General features: G+C 44.3%; 4 non-coding genes across 4 annotated transcripts; all 4 read right to left on the reverse strand.

The window, feature by feature from the left end:
- Window positions 1-475: 475 nt before the first annotated feature.
- On the reverse strand, window positions 476-547 carry TRNAA-CGC (transfer RNA alanine (anticodon CGC)). The gene has a single exon. It is a non-coding gene; the product is annotated as a tRNA-Ala (tRNA).
- A 1,157-nt stretch (window positions 548-1,704) lies between these two features.
- TRNAA-UGC (transfer RNA alanine (anticodon UGC)) lies at window positions 1,705-1,776 on the reverse strand. Its single transcript has one exon. It is a non-coding gene; the product is annotated as a tRNA-Ala (tRNA).
- A 2,038-nt stretch (window positions 1,777-3,814) lies between these two features.
- Window positions 3,815-3,886, reverse strand: TRNAA-UGC (transfer RNA alanine (anticodon UGC)). Its single transcript has one exon. It is a non-coding gene; the product is annotated as a tRNA-Ala (tRNA).
- Window positions 3,887-4,406: 520 nt separating this feature from the next.
- Window positions 4,407-4,478, reverse strand: TRNAA-UGC (transfer RNA alanine (anticodon UGC)). Its single transcript has one exon. It is a non-coding gene; the product is annotated as a tRNA-Ala (tRNA).
- Between the last annotated feature and the right edge of the window lie 1,018 nt (window positions 4,479-5,496).

Raw genomic sequence — 5,496 nt, forward strand, 5'->3', positions numbered from 1 at the left:
CAATGTAATGTGCAACATGATTGTGTAAATATGGATACCACAAATGGTGTCTGACTTCCATATGCAAGTCATTTACAAAATAATTTGTGGTTTCAAGAAAGAGTCTGATAGCAGCACTTCTACTTAATTTATTAAACAAGCCTGGAAAGATATCCCTTAGACTTACTAGTCAGGGGGGAAACTCCGTTTTTTTATGTCTGGACCACACTATATCAAATTTTTACCCTAACTCTGTTACTCACATGTGACATGTTTACCATCGCATACAATAAAAAACTTTTTACATTGAACCTTAAAAAAAAACCTTCAGCCATCATATGATAGCTGAGATGTCCCTTTAAATAAACACACCCCCCTGTTTTTCTTATTCATTTGCACTTTTAACAATCCCCCAGCTATATACATAGTGACTTTACATAACAACATTTACATTGTGGTAGAATTACAATTTAGAATGGGGTTACAAAAAAAAATGTGGAGATGCCGGGGATTGAACCCGGGGCCTCATACATGCGAAGCATGCGCTCTACCACTGAGCTACATCCCCAACTGGTGAAATGCATGAGGTGTCATGTGCCACGGTGTTTCAATCCCTTTGCTACACGACCAAAGACGGAATATTGTGGCATGATCAGGTTCACCAGTATGTTGCTGCTCAGTGGGCCAGCCCAATGGAAGTATGGAGGATTGTGGTGAGTCAGCACAGCCTCGATATGCAATACCTGAAATCACGTGCCATTAAGAGATAGAGAGCCAGGGTGTCAAGGCTGGAATTGGAAATCGGTCGATTTCCTGGTGGGCCAGCCCAGCGGCACTTGGGAGGGGCTGATGTTTATGTGGCTCAACAGCTACCTAAAGAGGGACTGCAGTTTACTGCTGTGGCGCTCGCACACTGTCCGAGGAAATTCTTATTTCCTGCCCAGGGGAAGCAGGGGCAAAGATGGCTAAGGCAGGCTGTTTAAGGGGCAGAGGCAGCAAGATGTTTAGGGGGCAACGGTAAGAAAGGCAGGCTGTTTAGGGGAACGGGGTGACACAGTCAGGCTGTTTAGGAGTAGAGGTTGCACAGGCAGGATGTTTGGGGTTACAAACAAGCTGTTTGGGGACAAAGGTGGCACAGACAAGCTATCTTGTGGCAAAGGTGGCAGTGTGGGAAAATTACCCTGGGGCCCTGTGGTTGACCACACAATAAAATATATGGGGCTGGCATCCAAATATTTCTAGAGATGCTTTTTATTCCCAGTCTGGCCCTGTAGGATATGACATCATATCTTAGCAGTGAGGATGGCAGTTGGGGAGGAGACAGTGTCCCCCACATTAAGTCTAGGGGAGCCCCTAAGGGAACTACCTCGCTGATTTTAGTACAGATTTCCTGTGACCTCCTGCATGTATATGGGTAGGAACAATGACTCCTTATATTAATCTTGATTTAAAATTATTATAGTGGATCTTTAACCTAATACAGTTTTATAATCATCACTACATCTTAAAAGGAGAAGAAAGCTCTCAGGTCCCGAAATCTCTTTAAATCTTTCTTGCTGTTGACCTGACAAATAGTATAAATTTTGAGTAAAGAACAATTTTTATCATGGTGAATAGAGAATTTCAATATTGTGCCAAAAAACATTAGTATATTTTTGTGATCTCTAACATTTAAATTTTTTGGCATGTTGGTGTATATTCTTCATTTGGGGAGGCGGAGAAAAATGGAGATGCCGGGGATTGAACCCGGGGCCTCATACATGCAAAGCATGCGCTCTACCACTGAGCTACATCCCCACTTAAAGATATCACAACAGTGAGGTTCGGTGGGTTGGAAGTCCCTCTGCTGTGAAACTGACTGCAGGTGGCCCAGTTGGGGCATAAGGCCTCTTGGTGCGCTACCAACTGATGAGCCAATTACAAGGGAAATTTCTGACCTCCCCAACTGCCCCATTTGCAATAAAAAAAGGTTGTGGTCAGTGTAACTGGTTCTACAAGTGAGCTGTAGTCACTCCCAAAGATCACCCAGATGTATCCTTCTGTTGTCCCTAAAATCACTTCCACATATCACATATCTCCCCATTAAAAAGAAGACTGTACTGGGACCAGACCCCAACCGGGTCTGCAACCAGTTCACTCTGGGAGCACAGTTCCGTCGCTCCTAGAATCGTAGATGGTAAGAGGCACCTGTCCCACTAACCAGTATGCACTTGAAGACTGAGTTTGGTTCCCAGGCGAGGACAAGAGTCCCACTCGCCAGGGCAGGGAGACAGGGTCCATAATCTGTGGGTAGCAAGCTTGCTTTCAGTCTTCTCCAAAGGCCCCAGTGGCGGATAGTTCCATCACACACTCCATCACATATCTCCTTTTTCGGGGGGCAGACTGGCGTCGCAGAAGACCCCAGACGGTTTGATTCTAAAGTCAGTCTGTAGATCTGGACCACCACTGCCAGCCACAAATTGGTACTCCCCCAAACAATTTTTCAACAAAAGCGCTGTACTCACCCAGCCACACTCTGCTTCGCCCAAATAACGTAACTGCCGCTGGGAAGAAAGGCCAAATGTGCTTTCTCCCTGGAGTCCTCTCAGCCGCTGTGGAGAAGACATTTGAATCCCTGCTGTAGCCCCTGTTTTCCACCCGGTATGACCATAACATATTTCATTTGAGCCCCTCAGCTCTTGCTGTTACCCCTAGTTTCCACCCGGTATGTCTTTATCCTGCATGTCTCCATCCTCTGCTGCTCTCAAAGGGTTACATTTGGTGCCCTCTAGTCTAGCTTAATTGCATTTGTTAGCCAAGGTGTAAAACATCTGCCTCCTCTATGCAATCACCTTATCTGACCATTTGTGAGGCAGCCCTATAAATTCCTAGGCATCACTTGGAAATGTAGCTGCTGTGGCCTCTTCCCACATGGTCTCCTCATAAGTGGATAGTTAAGAGTTACACTGGAGTTAAGCTGGAGGGAAACGACACACAAAGTACCACTGCAGAAAGCAGCTTCAACACATCATCAGAACCAGACCAACTCATCCCCATCCAAGCAGTCCTCTCCTATTGTCTCACTTCCCCATCAACCACCGACTAGATTGTAAGCTCGCAAGAGCAGGGCCCTCCTCTCCTTTGCACCAGTTTGTTGTCGTATGTGTATTTAGTATGTGAAATTTGTTCTACTGACTGTAACAGCTCTGCGGAATCGGCCGGCGCTTTATAAATAAATGTAATGTACTGTAATAATGTTCCTGCCTGTGCTATCTTAGTTTGGCAGCCAGGCTGGAGCCATCTCTGAGTACATTGGGGGCCCTGTATGACAGGTGAAATCTTTCACAGTAAGCCTCCATAGTATGCAGTCACATGCCTTTAAGAGACAGAACACCATGATATGACATTATATCCCAGTACTCAACAGTGATGGCGGTGGCTGCAGAGGAGGTGGCTGGGGCATTGCCCTATGTCAAACCAAGGGCAACCCCCAAGGGTTTCAGTAAATACACATTTTGTGTGACCTCATGCATGTATATGGGTAAGAACAATGTGCATTCACACTTTAAAATGGTTATTGTGGATCTTTTATCTAAGAGAGTCTTGTAATTACCACATCTTAAAAAGAGAAAAAACTCTCAAAAGCTTACGTGACTTTAAATTTTTCCTTGTGTTGGCCCAACACTTTAACCAAAGAACACATTTTTGTTATCATGGTTTAGATAATGATTAGATAATTTTGATACTAGACCCCAAATTACCATCTGTATTGATAGACCTTAGTATAATTTATTGTGATATTTAACATTTCCATTTTTTTACATGTTGGTAGAATTATATTTTGACTGCAGAAAGGTGGAGATGCCGGGGATTGAGCCCGGGGCCTCATACATGCAAAGCATGCGCTCTACCACTGAGCTACATCCCCTACATACAATCCTGACTGGGTGATCCAGTTGGGTGGCAGACCCGTAACTGACTGCAAGTAGCCCAGTTAGGGAATCAAGCCTCCTGGTGTGTAGCTAGTTAAGAGGCTCATTACAAGGGACATTCCTGATCTCTCCAACTGGCCCATTTTAAGGATTGTTGTCAGTTATCATAGCAGTATGGACAGACATCCCTCTAGGGACCACTGGAATATATTTTTATGCCAGTGATGTTTTTTTATTAAATAAAAAGAACCCCCCCCTATTTACTTTTTAGGACATACAGGTACGTCCACAGGGGACTGAAGTGGTTAAAATGGTTATTGTGGCTCTTTCATCTAAGAGAGTCTTGTTATTATTACTACCTGTGTGGTCCCAAAACCTTATGTGACTTTAAATCTTTGTTTGTGATGGCCCTACAACACTTTGACCAAAGAACAAATTTTCATACTGGGCTAGAATTACCATCCAGATTTCCAGTTTTCAACACGTTGGTAATATTACACTTCGACTGCAGAAAAGTGGAGATGCCGGGGATTGAACCCGGGGCCTCATACATGCAAAGCATGCGCTCTACCACTGAGCTACATCCCCAATTAGGGACTCACCTGCAATGAGGTCCAGTGGGGTGGTAGTCCCTCTGCTGTGTAACCAACTGTGTAACCTCTGCTGTCCGTCCCATGATATGCCTTTTAACCCCCTATATGCCAGATTGGCATATAGGGGGTATAAGGCATTTCTGGAGGCAGAGTGGCATATAGAGGGTATAAGGAATTTCTGCAGGCAGAGTGGCATATAGGGGGTATAAGGCATTTCTGCAGGCAGAGTGGCATATAGGGGGTATAAGGCATTTCTGGAGGCAGAGTGGCATATAGGGGGTTAAAATGCATATTATGGGGCAGAGTGGCATATAGGGGGGTATAAGGAAAGCCTGGGAGCAGAGTGGCAAGCCAGGGGGCAGATGTGCATAACTGGACGGGCAGGTTGGCAAATAAAAGGAAATAAAAACAAAAATGTCTCAATCATAGCTTTTATTAAATATGAAAAAATAGTTTACATTAATTACCGTATTTGCTCGATTATAAGACGACCCCGATTATAAGACAACCCCCCAAAATCTGAACATTAATTTATGAAAAAAAGAAAAAGCCTGAATATAAGACGACCCTATAGGAAAAGTTTTACCAGTAAATGTTAATTCATGTAAACTATGTGAACAATTGTTTGTTAATAAAAGCTACGATTATGAAAAATATTTTGTTTTTATTTCCTTTTTTTTCAACCTGCCCCCCCCAGTTATGCACATCTGCCCCCAGGCTTGCCACTCTGCCCCAGAAATGCCTTATACCCCATATATGCCACTGTGCCCCATGATATGCCTTTTGACCCCCTATGTGCCACTCTGCCTGCAGAAATGCCTTATACCCCTATATGCCACTCTGGCATTTAGGGGGTTAAAAGGCATATTATGGGGCAGAGTGGCATATAGGGAGGTATAGGGTATTTCAGGAGGCAGAGTGGCATATAGAGGGTTAAAAGGCATTTCTGGCGGCAGAGTGGCATTAAGGGGGTTAAAAGGCATTTCACAGAGCACTCTGCCTCCAGAAATGCC

This window comes from Sceloporus occidentalis, unplaced genomic scaffold, assembly GCF_023333645.1.
Source record: "Sceloporus occidentalis isolate IW3139 unplaced genomic scaffold, rSceOcc1.0.p SCAF_32, whole genome shotgun sequence".
In the NCBI taxonomy this organism is placed as follows: domain Eukaryota; kingdom Metazoa; phylum Chordata; class Lepidosauria; order Squamata; family Phrynosomatidae; genus Sceloporus; species Sceloporus occidentalis.